Here is a 16,158-nt window from a genome sequence, read left to right as displayed (position 1 = left end):
TTGCCACATTCCGTCTACTGCAGGCGGGATACCTGGATGGCTGAATGTCACTGAGAAGCTCACAGAGACCGCCATAAGCAACAGTTTAAAAGAATGCCACAGACTAATCAACCAAACTTTTTGGGTTGGTTTCTCTTTTATAGTCTGCAGGCATTAAATGAAAGAAGTCAGTGTTCCAGCAGAGGGAGACAACGTTTCAGAAAAGGCATTGTAGCAAACCAAAAAAGAAATTTTAAGCGCAGCAGAGTAACCAGCTCACATACCTGTTAGCTCAGGTGAGTTTAAAAGGCTGCTGTTGATAACAAGGGCATTTGCTAAATAGATGGTGTGTGTGCAACAATATACTGAAAGGTCAATTATATTGTGCAGCTTATCTCACCACCTGTAGTTATTTAGGTGAAAGCTCCAAAATGCTTGCCTAATATGTCTGTTTATCCAAAAGGAAGTATAGAGGGAGAGCTAGATAGATAGCATTGCATTACATTACATGGCAATGCAATGCACAGTTGCTGAAGTTGAACCAAAATGAGCTTGTCATCTGGCTTCTGCAACTTTTAACATGAAAAATCCAATGAGGAGAAGAAAAGCAAAGCCAAAGAGTCCATCCCAAAATCCGACAAACAAGCCAAATGAACAAAAAGCATTGAATTCAATTCTTTCTGATTTTAGAAACTGCATTAAAGAAGGGGTGCACCGGTCCTGGAGATACTGCAATACCAGGTCAATGCGTGGAGTGGACAGAGCAAGCTCTTTTTCCATCTCCCTGTTCTAAAAATCCATTTAATATATGGTCCCCAGATAGGGGACGTATCAGATATTAAACTGATAAGAACAGATACTACACTTGATCTTAGCCAAAAGGCCGAGAAGCGATAACCAGAATTGGTTTCCGACTACGGTGCCACCCAAGGATTCTGAAAAGTCCATTTGTGGAGATGGCCACCTGGACTCCCGTTAAGAAGACATGCTGTCAACCTCTAGATCCCTCACATGCCTGCACTTTTCGGCTTGCTGCTGCTGCAATCCACGCGTTTTAGATCTGCATAACTCCACCTCTTTTAGCACAGTACCCTCAACCCCCGGCTGTTCCCACCCGCCTCAACACCGTTGGAAGGGAGGAGAACCAATTAAGGCGGGGGGGGGTGGAACGAGCAGCTGTCTACCCTTAGCAGGAGGGTTGCTGATTAATTACCTCTCCTGCTGCTGCTGCTGCTGCTGCTGGCTGTCCAGCAGCAGACTGAAGGTGGCTGCTGCTGTGCGCAGGTATATAAAGGCTCAGAGCCTATTATGACACGCGCAGCCAGCGTTCCATTGCCACATTCCGTCTACTGCAGGCGGGATACCTGGATGGCTGAATGTCACTGAGAAGCTCACAGAGACCGCCATAAGCAACAGTTTAAAAGAATGCCACAGACTAATCAACCAAACTTTTTGGGTTGGTTTCTCTTTTATAGTCTGCAGGCATTAAATGAAAGAAGTCAGTGTTCCAGCAGAGGGAGACAACGTTTCAGAAAAGGCATTGTAGCAAACCAAAAAAGAAATTTTAAGCGCAGCAGAGTAACCAGCTCACATACCTGTTAGCTCAGGTGAGTTTAAAAGGCTGCTGTTGATAACAAGGGCATTTGCTAAATAGATGGTGTGTGTGCAACAATATACTGAAAGGTCAATTATATTGTGCAGCTTATCTCACCACCTGTAGTTATTTAGGTGAAAGCTCCAAAATGCTTGCCTAATATGTCTGTTTATCCAAAAGGAAGTATAGAGGGAGAGCTAGATAGATAGCATTGCATTACATTACATGGCAATGCAATGCACAGTTGCTGAAGTTGAACCAAAATGAGCTTGTCATCTGGCTTCTGCAACTTTTAACATGAAAAATCCAATGAGGAGAAGAAAAGCAAAGCCAAAGAGTCCATCCCAAAATCCGACAAACAAGCCAAATGAACAAAAAGCATTGAATTCAATTCTTTCTGATTTTAGAAACTGCATTAAAGAAGGGGTGCACCGGTCCTGGAGATACTGCAATACCAGGTCAATGCGTGGAGTGGACAGAGCAAGCTCTTTTTCCATCTCCCTGTTCTAAAAATCCATTTAATATATGGTCCCCAGATAGGGGACGTATCAGATATTAAACTGATAAGAACAGATACTACACTTGATCTTAGCCAAAAGGCCGAGAAGCGATAACCAGAATTGGTTTCCGACTACGGTGCCACCCAAGGATTCTGAAAAGTCCATTTGTGGAGATGGCCACCTGGACTCCCGTTAAGAAGACATGCTGTCAACCTCTAGATCCCTCACATGCCTGCACTTTTCGGCTTGCTGCTGCTGCAATCCACGCGTTTTAGATCTGCATAACTCCACCTCTTTTAGCACAGTACCCTCAACCCCCGGCTGTTCCCACCCGCCTCAACACCGTTGGAAGGGAGGAGAACCAATTAAGGCGGGGGGGGGGTGGAACGAGCAGCTGTCTACCTTTAGCAGGAGGGTTGCTGATTAATTACCTCTCCTGCTGCTGCTGCTGCTGGCTGTCCAGCAGCAGACTGAAGGTGGCTGCTGCTGTGCGCAGGTATATAAAGGCTCAGAGCCTATTATGACACGCGCAGCCAGCGTTCCATTGCCACATTCCGTCTACTGCAGGCAGGATACCTGGATGGCTGAATGTCACTGAGAAGCTCACAGGGACCGCCATAAGCAACAGTTTAAAAGAATGCCACAGACTAATCAACCAAACTTTTTGGGTTGGTTTCTCTTTTATAGTCTGCAGGCATTAAATGAAAGAAGTCAGTGTTCCAGCAGAGGGAGACAACGTTTCAGAAAAGGCATTGTAGCAAACCAAAAAAGAAATTTTAAGCGCAGCAGAGTAACCAGCTCACATACCTGTTAGCTCAGGTGAGTTTAAAAGACTGCTGTTGATAACAAGGGCATTTGCTAAATAGATGGTGTGTGTGCAACAATATACTGAAAGGTCAATTATATTGTGCAGCTTATCTCACCACCTGTAGTTATTTAGGTGAAAGCTCCAAAATGCTTGCCTAATATGTCTGTTTATCCAAAAGGAAGTATAGAGGGAGAGCTAGATAGATAGCATTGCATTACATTACATGGCAATGCAATGCACAGTTGCTGAAGTTGAACCAAAATGAGCTTGTCATCTGGCTTCTGCAACTTTTAACATGAAAAATCCAATGAGGAGAAGAAAAGCAAAGCCAAAGAGTCCATCCCAAAATCCGACAAACAAGCCAAATGAACAAAAAGCATTGAATTCAATTCTTTCTGATTTTAGAAACTGCATTAAAGAAGGGGTGCACCGGTCCTGGAGATACTGCAATACCAGGTCAATGCGTGGAGTGGACAGAGCAAGCTCTTTTTCCATCTCCCTGTTCTAAAAATCCATTTAATATATGGTCCCCAGATAGGGGACGTATCAGATATTAAACTGATAAGAACAGATACTACACTTGATCTTAGCCAAAAGGCCGAGAAGCGATAACCAGAATTGGTTTCCGACTACGGTGCCACCCAAGGATTCTGAAAAGTCCATTTGTGGAGATGGCCACCTGGACTCCCGTTAAGAAGACATGCTGTCAACCTCTAGATCCCTCACATGCCTGCACTTTTCGGCTTGCTGCTGCTGCAATCCACGCGTTTTAGATCTGCATAACTCCACCTCTTTTAGCACAGTACCCTCAACCCCCGGCTGTTCCCACCCGCCTCAACACCGTTGGAAGGGAGGAGAACCAATTAAGGCGGGGGGGGGGTGGAACGAGCAGCTGTCTACCCTTAGCAGGAGGGTTGCTGATTAATTACCTCTCCTGCTGCTGCTGCTGGCTGTCCAGCAGCAGACTGAAGGTGGCTGCTGCTGTGCGCAGGTATATAAAGGCTCAGAGCCTATTATGACACGCGCAGCCAGCGTTCCATTGCCACATTCCGTCTACTGCAGGCGGGATACCTGGATGGCTGAATGTCACTGAGAAGCTCACAGAGACCGCCATAAGCAACAGTTTAAAAGAATGCCACAGACTAATCAACCAAACTTTTTGGGTTGGTTTCTCTTTTATAGTCTGCAGGCATTAAATGAAAGAAGTCAGTGTTCCAGCAGAGGGAGACAACGTTTCAGAAAAGGCATTGTAGCAAACCAAAAAAGAAATTTTAAGCGCAGCAGAGTAACCAGCTCACATACCTGTTAGCTCAGGTGAGTTTAAAAGGCTGCTGTTGATAACAAGGGCATTTGCTAAATAGATGGTGTGTGTGCAACAATATACTGAAAGGTCAATTATATTGTGCAGCTTATCTCACCACCTGTAGTTATTTAGGTGAAAGCTCCAAAATGCTTGCCTAATATGTCTGTTTATCCAAAAGGAAGTATAGAGGGAGAGCTAGATAGATAGCATTGCATTACATTACATGGCAATGCAATGCACAGTTGCTGAAGTTGAACCAAAATGAGCTTGTCATCTGGCTTCTGCAACTTTTAACATGAAAAATCCAATGAGGAGAAGAAAAGCAAAGCCAAAGAGTCCATCCCAAAATCCGACAAACAAGCCAAATGAACAAAAAGCATTGAATTCAATTCTTTCTGATTTTAGAAACTGCATTAAAGAAGGGGTGCACCGGTCCTGGAGATACTGCAATACCAGGTCAATGCGTGGAGTGGACAGAGCAAGCTCTTTTTCCATCTCCCTGTTCTAAAAATCCATTTAATATATGGTCCCCAGATAGGGGACGTATCAGATATTAAACTGATAAGAACAGATACTACACTTGATCTTAGCCAAAAGGCCGAGAAGCGATAACCAGAATTGGTTTCCGACTACGGTGCCACCCAAGGATTCTGAAAAGTCCATTTGTGGAGATGGCCACCTGGACTCCCGTTAAGAAGACATGCTGTCAACCTCTAGATCCCTCACATGCCTGCACTTTTCGGCTTGCTGCTGCTGCAATCCACGCGTTTTAGATCTGCATAACTCCACCTCTTTTAGCACAGTACCCTCAACCCCCGGCTGTTCCCACCCGCCTCAACACCGTTGGAAGGGAGGAGAACCAATTAAGGCGGGGGGGGGTGGAACGAGCAGCTGTCTACCCTTAGCAGGAGGGTTGCTGATTAATTACCTCTCCTGCTGCTGCTGCTGCTGCTGCTGGCTGTCCAGCAGCAGACTGAAGGTGGCTGCTGCTGTGCGCAGGTATATAAAGGCTCAGAGCCTATTATGACACGCGCAGCCAGCGTTCCATTGCCACATTCCGTCTACTGCAGGCGGGATACCTGGATGGCTGAATGTCACTGAGAAGCTCACAGAGACCGCCATAAGCAACAGTTTAAAAGAATGCCACAGACTAATCAACCAAACTTTTTGGGTTGGTTTCTCTTTTATAGTCTGCAGGCATTAAATGAAAGAAGTCAGTGTTCCAGCAGAGGGAGACAACGTTTCAGAAAAGGCATTGTAGCAAACCAAAAAAGAAATTTTAAGCGCAGCAGAGTAACCAGCTCACATACCTGTTAGCTCAGGTGAGTTTAAAAGGCTGCTGTTGATAACAAGGGCATTTGCTAAATAGATGGTGTGTGTGCAACAATATACTGAAAGGTCAATTATATTGTGCAGCTTATCTCACCACCTGTAGTTATTTAGGTGAAAGCTCCAAAATGCTTGCCTAATATGTCTGTTTATCCAAAAGGAAGTATAGAGGGAGAGCTAGATAGATAGCATTGCATTACATTACATGGCAATGCAATGCACAGTTGCTGAAGTTGAACCAAAATGAGCTTGTCATCTGGCTTCTGCAACTTTTAACATGAAAAATCCAATGAGGAGAAGAAAAGCAAAGCCAAAGAGTCCATCCCAAAATCCGACAAACAAGCCAAATGAACAAAAAGCATTGAATTCAATTCTTTCTGATTTTAGAAACTGCATTAAAGAAGGGGTGCACCGGTCCTGGAGATACTGCAATACCAGGTCAATGCGTGGAGTGGACAGAGCAAGCTCTTTTTCCATCTCCCTGTTCTAAAAATCCATTTAATATATGGTCCCCAGATAGGGGACGTATCAGATATTAAACTGATAAGAACAGATACTACACTTGATCTTAGCCAAAAGGCCGAGAAGCGATAACCAGAATTGGTTTCCGACTACGGTGCCACCCAAGGATTCTGAAAAGTCCATTTGTGGAGATGGCCACCTGGACTCCCGTTAAGAAGACATGCTGTCAACCTCTAGATCCCTCACATGCCTGCACTTTTCGGCTTGCTGCTGCTGCAATCCACGCGTTTTAGATCTGCATAACTCCACCTCTTTTAGCACAGTACCCTCAACCCCCGGCTGTTCCCACCCGCCTCAACACCGTTGGAAGGGAGGAGAACCAATTAAGGCGGGGGGGGGTGGAACGAGCAGCTGTCTACCCTTAGCAGGAGGGTTGCTGATTAATTACCTCTCCTGCTGCTGCTGCTGCTGCTGCTGGCTGTCCAGCAGCAGACTGAAGGTGGCTGCTGCTGTGCGCAGGTATATAAAGGCTCAGAGCCTATTATGACACGCGCAGCCAGCGTTCCATTGCCACATTCCGTCTACTGCAGGCGGGATACCTGGATGGCTGAATGTCACTGAGAAGCTCACAGAGACCGCCATAAGCAACAGTTTAAAAGAATGCCACAGACTAATCAACCAAACTTTTTGGGTTGGTTTCTCTTTTATAGTCTGCAGGCATTAAATGAAAGAAGTCAGTGTTCCAGCAGAGGGAGACAACGTTTCAGAAAAGGCATTGTAGCAAACCAAAAAAGAAATTTTAAGCGCAGCAGAGTAACCAGCTCACATACCTGTTAGCTCAGGTGAGTTTAAAAGGCTGCTGTTGATAACAAGGGCATTTGCTAAATAGATGGTGTGTGTGCAACAATATACTGAAAGGTCAATTATATTGTGCAGCTTATCTCACCACCTGTAGTTATTTAGGTGAAAGCTCCAAAATGCTTGCCTAATATGTCTGTTTATCCAAAAGGAAGTATAGAGGGAGAGCTAGATAGATAGCATTGCATTACATTACATGGCAATGCAATGCACAGTTGCTGAAGTTGAACCAAAATGAGCTTGTCATCTGGCTTCTGCAACTTTTAACATGAAAAATCCAATGAGGAGAAGAAAAGCAAAGCCAAAGAGTCCATCCCAAAATCCGACAAACAAGCCAAATGAACAAAAAGCATTGAATTCAATTCTTTCTGATTTTAGAAACTGCATTAAAGAAGGGGTGCACCGGTCCTGGAGATACTGCAATACCAGGTCAATGCGTGGAGTGGACAGAGCAAGCTCTTTTTCCATCTCCCTGTTCTAAAAATCCATTTAATATATGGTCCCCAGATAGGGGACGTATCAGATATTAAACTGATAAGAACAGATACTACACTTGATCTTAGCCAAAAGGCCGAGAAGCGATAACCAGAATTGGTTTCCGACTACGGTGCCACCCAAGGATTCTGAAAAGTCCATTTGTGGAGATGGCCACCTGGACTCCCGTTAAGAAGACATGCTGTCAACCTCTAGATCCCTCACATGCCTGCACTTTTCGGCTTGCTGCTGCTGCAATCCACGCGTTTTAGATCTGCATAACTCCACCTCTTTTAGCACAGTACCCTCAACCCCCGGCTGTTCCCACCCGCCTCAACACCGTTGGAAGGGAGGAGAACCAATTAAGGCGGGGGGGGGGTGGAACGAGCAGCTGTCTACCCTTAGCAGGAGGGTTGCTGATTAATTACCTCTCCTGCTGCTGCTGCTGGCTGTCCAGCAGCAGACTGAAGGTGGCTGCTGCTGTGCGCAGGTATATAAAGGCTCAGAGCCTATTATGACACGCGCAGCCAGCGTTCCATTGCCACATTCCGTCTACTGCAGGCGGGATACCTGGATGGCTGAATGTCACTGAGAAGCTCACAGAGACCGCCATAAGCAACAGTTTAAAAGAATGCCACAGACTAATCAACCAAACTTTTTGGGTTGGTTTCTCTTTTATAGTCTGCAGGCATTAAATGAAAGAAGTCAGTGTTCCAGCAGAGGGAGACAACGTTTCAGAAAAGGCATTGTAGCAAACCAAAAAAGAAATTTTAAGCGCAGCAGAGTAACCAGCTCACATACCTGTTAGCTCAGGTGAGTTTAAAAGGCTGCTGTTGATAACAAGGGCATTTGCTAAATAGATGGTGTGTGTGCAACAATATACTGAAAGGTCAATTATATTGTGCAGCTTATCTCACCACCTGTAGTTATTTAGGTGAAAGCTCCAAAATGCTTGCCTAATATGTCTGTTTATCCAAAAGGAAGTATAGAGGGAGAGCTAGATAGATAGCATTGCATTACATTACATGGCAATGCAATGCACAGTTGCTGAAGTTGAACCAAAATGAGCTTGTCATCTGGCTTCTGCAACTTTTAACATGAAAAATCCAATGAGGAGAAGAAAAGCAAAGCCAAAGAGTCCATCCCAAAATCCGACAAACAAGCCAAATGAACAAAAAGCATTGAATTCAATTCTTTCTGATTTTAGAAACTGCATTAAAGAAGGGGTGCACCGGTCCTGGAGATACTGCAATACCAGGTCAATGCGTGGAGTGGACAGAGCAAGCTCTTTTTCCATCTCCCTGTTCTAAAAATCCATTTAATATATGGTCCCCAGATAGGGGACGTATCAGATATTAAACTGATAAGAACAGATACTACACTTGATCTTAGCCAAAAGGCCGAGAAGCGATAACCAGAATTGGTTTCCGACTACGGTGCCACCCAAGGATTCTGAAAAGTCCATTTGTGGAGATGGCCACCTGGACTCCCGTTAAGAAGACATGCTGTCAACCTCTAGATCCCTCACATGCCTGCACTTTTCGGCTTGCTGCTGCTGCAATCCACGCGTTTTAGATCTGCATAACTCCACCTCTTTTAGCACAGTACCCTCAACCCCCGGCTGTTCCCACCCGCCTCAACACCGTTGGAAGGGAGGAGAACCAATTAAGGCGGGGGGGGGTGGAACGAGCAGCTGTCTACCCTTAGCAGGAGGGTTGCTGATTAATTACCTCTCCTGCTGCTGCTGCTGCTGCTGCTGGCTGTCCAGCAGCAGACTGAAGGTGGCTGCTGCTGTGCGCAGGTATATAAAGGCTCAGAGCCTATTATGACACGCGCAGCCAGCGTTCCATTGCCACATTCCGTCTACTGCAGGCGGGATACCTGGATGGCTGAATGTCACTGAGAAGCTCACAGAGACCGCCATAAGCAACAGTTTAAAAGAATGCCACAGACTAATCAACCAAACTTTTTGGGTTGGTTTCTCTTTTATAGTCTGCAGGCATTAAATGAAAGAAGTCAGTGTTCCAGCAGAGGGAGACAACGTTTCAGAAAAGGCATTGTAGCAAACCAAAAAAGAAATTTTAAGCGCAGCAGAGTAACCAGCTCACATACCTGTTAGCTCAGGTGAGTTTAAAAGGCTGCTGTTGATAACAAGGGCATTTGCTAAATAGATGGTGTGTGTGCAACAATATACTGAAAGGTCAATTATATTGTGCAGCTTATCTCACCACCTGTAGTTATTTAGGTGAAAGCTCCAAAATGCTTGCCTAATATGTCTGTTTATCCAAAAGGAAGTATAGAGGGAGAGCTAGATAGATAGCATTGCATTACATTACATGGCAATGCAATGCACAGTTGCTGAAGTTGAACCAAAATGAGCTTGTCATCTGGCTTCTGCAACTTTTAACATGAAAAATCCAATGAGGAGAAGAAAAGCAAAGCAAAAGAGTCCATCCCAAAATCCGACAAACAAGCCAAATGAACAAAAAGCATTGAATTCAATTCTTTCTGATTTTAGAAACTGCATTAAAGAAGGGGTGCACCGGTCCTGGAGATACTGCAATACCAGGTCAATGCGTGGAGTGGACAGAGCAAGCTCTTTTTCCATCTCCCTGTTCTAAAAATCCATTTAATATATGGTCCCCAGATAGGGGACGTATCAGATATTAAACTGATAAGAACAGATACTACACTTGATCTTAGCCAAAAGGCCGAGAAGCGATAACCAGAATTGGTTTCCGACAACGGTGCCACCCAAGGATTCTGAAAAGTCCATTTGTGGAGATGGCCACCTGGACTCCCGTTAAGAAGACATGCTGTCAACCTCTAGATCCCTCACATGCCTGCACTTTTCGGCTTGCTGCTGCTGCAATCCACGCGTTTTAGATCTGCATAACTCCACCTCTTTTAGCACAGTACCCTCAACCCCCGGCTGTTCCCACCTGCCTCAACACCGTTGGAAGGGAGGAGAACCAATTAAGGGGGGGGGGGGGTGGAACGAGCAGCTGTCTACCCTTAGCAGGAGGGTTGCTGATTAATTACCTCTCCTGCTGCTGCTGCTGCTGGCTGTCCAGCAGCAGACTGAAGGTGGCTGCTGCTGTGCGCAGGTATATAAAGGCTCAGAGCCTATTATGACACGCGCAGCCAGCGTTCCATTGCCACATTCCGTCTACTGCATGCGGGATACCTGGATGGCTGAATGTCACTGAGAAGCTCACAGAGACCGCCATAAGCAACAGTTTAAAAGAATGCCACAGACTAATCAACCAAACTTTTTGGGTTGGTTTCTCTTTTATAGTCTGCAGGCATTAAATGAAAGAAGTCAGTGTTCCAGCAGAGGGAGACAACGTTTCAGAAAAGGCATTGTAGCAAACCAAAAAAGAAATTTTAAGCGCAGCAGAGTAACCAGCTCACATACCTGTTAGCTCAGGTGAGTTTAAAAGGCTGCTGTTGATAACAAGGGCATTTGCTAAATAGATGGTGTGTGTGCAACAATATACTGAAAGGTCAATTATATTGTGCAGCTTATCTCACCACCTGTAGTTATTTAGGTGAAAGCTCCAAAATGCTTGCCTAATATGTCTGTTTATCCAAAAGGAAGTATAGAGGGAGAGCTAGATAGATAGCATTGCATTACATTACATGGCAATGCAATGCACAGTTGCTGAAGTTGAACCAAAATGAGCTTGTCATCTGGCTTCTGCAACTTTTAACATGAAAAATCCAATGAGGAGAAGAAAAGCAAAGCCAAAGAGTCCATCCCAAAATCCGACAAACAAGCCAAATGAACAAAAAGCATTGAATTCAATTCTTTCTGATTTTAGAAACTGCATTAAAGAAGGGGTGCACCGGTCCTGGAGATACTGCAATACCAGGTCAATGCGTGGAGTGGACAGAGCAAGCTCTTTTTCCATCTCCCTGTTCTAAAAATCCATTTAATATATGGTCCCCAGATAGGGGACGTATCAGATATTAAACTGATAAGAACAGATACTACAGTCATATGAAAAAGTTTGGGCACCCCTATTAATCTTAAGCTTAATGTTTTATAAAAATTGGTGTTTTTGCAACAGCTATTTCAGTTTGATATATGTAATAACTGTTGGACACAGTAATGTTTCTGCCTTGAAATGAGGTTTATTGTACTAACAGAAAATGTGCAATCTGCATTCAAACAAAATTTGACAGGTGCATAAGTATGGGCACCTCACCAGAAAAGTGACATTAATATTTAGTAGATCCTCTTTTTGCAAAAATAACAGCCTCTAGTCGCTTCCTGTAGCTTTTAATGAGTTCCTGGATCCTGGATGAAGGTATTTTTGACCATTCCTCTTTACAAAACAATTCCAGTTCAGTTAAGTTTGATGGTCGCCGAGCATGGACAGCCCTCTTCAAATGATCCCACAGATGTTCAATGATATTCAGGTCTGGGGACTGGGATGGCCATTCCAGAACATTGTAGTTGTTCCTCTGCATCAATGCCTGAGTAGATTTGGAGCGGTGTTTTGGATCATTGTCTTGCTGAAAGATCCATCCCCTACGTAACTTCAACTTTATCACTGATTCTTGAACATTATTGTCAAGAATCTGCTGATACTGAGTGGAATCCATGCGTCCCTCAACTTTAACAAGATTCCCAGTGCCGGCATTGGCCACACAGCCCCAAAGCATGATGGAACCTCCACCAAATTTTACTGTGGGTAGCAAGTGTTTTTCTTGGAATGCTGTGTTTTTTTGCCACCATGCATAACGCCTTTTTGTATGACCAAACAACTCAATCTTGGTTTCATCAGTCCACAGGACCTTCTTCCAAAGAGAAATTGGCTTCTCCAAATGTGCTTTTGCATACCTCAGCCAACTCTGTTTGTGGCGTGCTTGCAGAAACGGCTTCTTTCGCATCACTCTCCCATACAGCTTCTCCTTGTGCAAAGTGCGTTGTATAGTTGACCGATGCACAGTGACACCATCTGCAGCAAGTTGATGCTGCAGCTGTCTGGAGGTGGTCTGAGGATTGTCCTTGACTGATCTCACCATTCTTCTTCTCTGCCTTTCTGATGTTTTTCTTGGCCTGCCACTTCTGGCCTTAACAAGAACTGTCCATGTGTTCTTCCATTTCCTTACTATGTTCCTCACAGTGGAAACTGACAGGTTAAATCTCTGAGACAGCTTTTTGTATCCTTCCCCTGAACAACTATGTTGAATAATCTTTGTTTTCAGATCATTTGACAGTTGTTTTGAGGAGCCCATGATGCCACTCTTCAGAGGAGATTCAAACAGGAGAACAACTTGCAAGTGGCCACTTTAAGTAGCTTTTCTCATGATTGCATACACCTGGTTATGAAGTTCAAAGCTCAATGAGGTTACAAAACCAAAAAAAGTGCTTTAGTAAGTCAGTAAAAAGTAGGTAGGAGTATTTAAAACAGGAAAATGATAAGGGTGCCCATACTTATGCACCTGTCAAATTTTGTTTGAATGCAGATTGCACATTTTCTATTAGTACAATAAGCCTCATTTCAAGGCAGAAACATTACTGTGTCCAACAGTTATTACATATATGAAACTGAAATAGCTGTTGCAAAAGCACAAATTTTTATAAAACATTAAGCTTAAGATTAATAGGGGTGCCCAAACTTTTTCATATGACTGTACACTTGATCTTAGCCAAAAGGCCGAGAAGCGATAACCAGAATTGGTTTCCGACTACGGTGCCACCCAAGGATTCTGAAAAGTCCATTTGTGGAGATGGCCACCTGGACTCCCGTTAAGAAGACATGCTGTCAACCTCTAGATCCCTCACATGCCTGCACTTTTCGGCTTGCTGCTGCTGCAATCCACGCGTTTTAGATCTGCATAACTCCACCTCTTTTAGCACAGTACCCTCAACCCCCGGCTGTTCCCACCCGCCTCAACACCGTTGGAAGGGAGGAGTACCAATTAAGGGGGGGGGGGGGTGGAGCGAGCAGCTGTCTACCCTTAGCAGGAGGGTTGCTGATTAATTACCTCTCCTGCTGCTGCTGCTGCTGCTGGCTGTCCAGCAGCAGACTGAAGGTGGCTGCTGCTGTGCGCAGGTATATAAAGGCTCAGAGCCTATTATGACACGCGCAGCCAGCGTTCCATTGCCACATTCCGTCTACTGCAGGCGGGATACCTGGATGGCTGAATGTCACTGAGAAGCTCACAGAGACCGCCATAAGCAACAGTTTAAAAGAATGCCACAGACTAATCAACCAAACTTTTTGGGTTGGTTTCTCTTTTATAGTCTGCAGGCATTAAATGAAAGAAGTCAGTGTTCCAGCAGAGGGAGACAACGTTTCAGAAAAGGCATTGTAGCAAACCAAAAAAGAAATTTTAAGCGCAGCAGAGTAACCAGCTCACATACCTGTTAGCTCAGGTGAGTTTAAAAGGCTGCTGTTGATAACAAGGGCATTTGCTAAATAGATGGTGTGTGTGCAACAATATACTGAAAGGTCAATTATATTGTGCAGCTTATCTCACCACCTGTAGTTATTTAGGTGAAAGCTCCAAAATGCTTGCCTAATATGTCTGTTTATCCAAAAGGAAGTATAGAGGGAGAGCTAGATAGATAGCATTGCATTACATTACATGGCAATGCAATGCACAGTTGCTGAAGTTGAACCAAAATGAGCTTGTCATCTGGCTTCTGCAACTTTTAACATGAAAAATCCAATGAGGAGAAGAAAAGCAAAGCCAAAGAGTCCATCCCAAAATCCGACAAACAAGCCAAATGAACAAAAAGCATTGAATTCAATTCTTTCTGATTTTAGAAACTGCATTAAAGAAGGGGTGCACCGGTCCTGGAGATACTGCAATACCAGGTCAATGCGTGGAGTGGACAGAGCAAGCTCTTTTTCCATCTCCCTGTTCTAAAAATCCATTTAATATATGGTCCCCAGATAGGGGACGTATCAGATATTAAACTGATAAGAACAGATACTACACTTGATCTTAGCCAAAAGGCCGAGAAGCGATAACCAGAATTGGTTTCCGACTACGGTGCCACCCAAGGATTCTGAAAAGTCCATTTGTGGAGATGGCCACCTGGACTCCCGTTAAGAAGACATGCTGTCAACCTCTAGATCCCTCACATGACTGCACTTTTCGGCTTGCTGCTGCTGCAATCCACGCGTTTTAGATCTGCATAACTCCACCTCTTTTAGCACAGTACCCTCAACCCCCGGCTGTTCCCACCCGCCTCAACACCGTTGGAAGGGAGGAGAACCAATTAAGGCGGGGGGGGGGGTGGAACGAGCAGCTGTCTACCCTTAGCAGGAGGGTTGCTGATTAATTACCTCTCCTGCTGCTGCTGCTGCTGCTGGCTGTCCAGAAGCAGACTGAAGGTGGCTGCTGCTGTGCGCAGGTATATAAAGGCTCAGAGCCTATTATGACACGCGCAGCCAGCGTTCCATTGCCACATTCCGTCTACTGCAGGCGGGATACCTGGATGGCTGAATGTCACTGAGAAGCTCACAGAGACCGCCATAAGCAACAGTTTAAAAGAATGCCACAGACTAATCAACCAAACTTTTTGGGTTGGTTTCTCTTTTATAGTCTGCAGGCATTAAATGAAAGAAGTCAGTGTTCCAGCAGAGGGAGACAACGTTTCAGAAAAGGCATTGTAGCAAACCAAAAAAGAAATTTTAAGCGCAGCAGAGTAACCAGCTCACATACCTGTTAGCTCAGGTGAGTTTAAAAGGCTGCTGTTGATAACAAGGGCATTTGCTAAATAGATGGTGTGTGTGCAACAATATACTGAAAGGTCAATTATATTGTGCAGCTTATCTCACCACCTGTAGTTATTTAGGTGAAAGCTCCAAAATGCTTGCCTAATATGTCTGTTTATCCATAAGGAAGTATAGAGGGAGAGCTAGATAGATAGCATTGCATTACATTACATGGCAATGCAATGCACAGTTGCTGAAGTTGAACCAAAATGAGCTTGTCATCTGGCTTCTGCAACTTTTAACATGAAAAATCCAATGAGGAGAAGAAAAGCAAAGCCAAAGAGTCCATCCCAAAATCCGACAAACAAGCCAAATGAACAAAAAGCATTGAATTCAATTCTTTCTGATTTTAGAAACTGCATTAAAGAAGGGGTGCACCGGTCCTGGAGATACTGCAATACCAGGTCAATGCGTGGAGTGGACAGAGCAAGCTCTTTTTCCATCTCCCTGTTCTAAAAATCCATTTAATATATGGTCCCCAGATAGGGGACGTATCAGATATTAAACTGATAAGAACAGATACTACACTTGATCTTAGCCAAAAGGCCGAGAAGCGATAACCAGAATTAGTTTCCGACTACGGTGCCACCCAAGGATTCTGAAAAGTCCATTTGTGGAGATGGCCACCTGGACTCCCGTTAAGAAGACATGCTGTCAACCTCTAGATCCCTCACATGCCTGCACTTTTCGGCTTGCTGCTGCTGCAATCCACGCGTTTTAGATCTGCATAACTCCACCTCTTTTAGCACAGTACCCTCAACCCCCGGCTGTTCCCACCCGCCTCAACACCGTTGGAAGGGAGGAGAACCAATTAAGGCGGGGGGGGGGGTGGAACGAGCAGCTGTCTACCCTTAGCAGGAGGGTTGCTGACTAATTACCTCTCCTGCTGCTGCTGCTGCTGCTGGCTGTCCAGCAGCAGACTGAAGGTGGCTGCTGCTGTGCGCAGGTATATAAAGGCTCAGAGCCTATTATGACACGCGCAGCCAGCGTTCCATTGCCACATTCCGTCTACTGCAGGCGGGATACCTGGATGGCTGAATGTCACTGAGAAGCTCACAGAGACCGCCATAAGCAACAGTTTAAAAGAGTGCCACAGACTAATCAACCAA

At 44.8% G+C, this 16,158-nt stretch overlaps 11 non-coding genes and 1 pseudogene across 11 annotated transcripts; all 12 read right to left on the bottom strand.

Moving 5' to 3' along the window:
- Window positions 1-683: 683 nt before the first annotated feature.
- On the bottom strand, window positions 684-874 carry LOC141180661 (U2 spliceosomal RNA). Its single transcript, XR_012256309.1, has one exon. It is a non-coding gene; the product is annotated as a U2 spliceosomal RNA (small nuclear RNA).
- A 1,120-nt stretch (window positions 875-1,994) lies between these two features.
- On the bottom strand, window positions 1,995-2,185 carry LOC141180660 (U2 spliceosomal RNA). The gene has a single exon (XR_012256308.1). It is a non-coding gene; the product is annotated as a U2 spliceosomal RNA (small nuclear RNA).
- A 1,115-nt stretch (window positions 2,186-3,300) lies between these two features.
- LOC141180658 (U2 spliceosomal RNA) lies at window positions 3,301-3,491 on the bottom strand. The gene has a single exon (XR_012256307.1). It is a non-coding gene; the product is annotated as a U2 spliceosomal RNA (small nuclear RNA).
- Window positions 3,492-4,603: 1,112 nt separating this feature from the next.
- LOC141180657 (U2 spliceosomal RNA) lies at window positions 4,604-4,794 on the bottom strand. Its single transcript, XR_012256306.1, has one exon. It is a non-coding gene; the product is annotated as a U2 spliceosomal RNA (small nuclear RNA).
- A 1,120-nt stretch (window positions 4,795-5,914) lies between these two features.
- LOC141180656 (U2 spliceosomal RNA) lies at window positions 5,915-6,105 on the bottom strand. The gene has a single exon (XR_012256305.1). It is a non-coding gene; the product is annotated as a U2 spliceosomal RNA (small nuclear RNA).
- Window positions 6,106-7,225: 1,120 nt separating this feature from the next.
- Window positions 7,226-7,416, bottom strand: LOC141180655 (U2 spliceosomal RNA). The gene has a single exon (XR_012256304.1). It is a non-coding gene; the product is annotated as a U2 spliceosomal RNA (small nuclear RNA).
- Window positions 7,417-8,528: 1,112 nt separating this feature from the next.
- LOC141180654 (U2 spliceosomal RNA) lies at window positions 8,529-8,719 on the bottom strand. The gene has a single exon (XR_012256303.1). It is a non-coding gene; the product is annotated as a U2 spliceosomal RNA (small nuclear RNA).
- Window positions 8,720-9,839: 1,120 nt separating this feature from the next.
- LOC141180653 (U2 spliceosomal RNA) lies at window positions 9,840-10,030 on the bottom strand. The gene has a single exon (XR_012256302.1). It is a non-coding gene; the product is annotated as a U2 spliceosomal RNA (small nuclear RNA).
- Window positions 10,031-11,145: 1,115 nt separating this feature from the next.
- Window positions 11,146-11,320, bottom strand: LOC141181880 (U2 spliceosomal RNA; annotated as a pseudogene).
- Window positions 11,321-12,798: 1,478 nt separating this feature from the next.
- On the bottom strand, window positions 12,799-12,988 carry LOC141182088 (U2 spliceosomal RNA). The gene has a single exon (XR_012257556.1). It is a non-coding gene; the product is annotated as a U2 spliceosomal RNA (small nuclear RNA).
- Window positions 12,989-14,106: 1,118 nt separating this feature from the next.
- Window positions 14,107-14,297, bottom strand: LOC141180651 (U2 spliceosomal RNA). The gene has a single exon (XR_012256300.1). It is a non-coding gene; the product is annotated as a U2 spliceosomal RNA (small nuclear RNA).
- Window positions 14,298-15,416: 1,119 nt separating this feature from the next.
- On the bottom strand, window positions 15,417-15,607 carry LOC141180650 (U2 spliceosomal RNA). The gene has a single exon (XR_012256299.1). It is a non-coding gene; the product is annotated as a U2 spliceosomal RNA (small nuclear RNA).
- Between the last annotated feature and the right edge of the window lie 551 nt (window positions 15,608-16,158).

This window comes from Phyllobates terribilis, unplaced genomic scaffold, assembly GCF_046119375.1.
Source record: "Phyllobates terribilis strain yellow unplaced genomic scaffold, ASM4611937v1 Scaffold_34__1_contigs__length_13252353, whole genome shotgun sequence".
In the NCBI taxonomy this organism is placed as follows: Eukaryota; Metazoa; Chordata; class Amphibia; order Anura; family Dendrobatidae; genus Phyllobates; species Phyllobates terribilis.
This window is presented reverse-complemented; position numbering and strand designations above follow the sequence as displayed.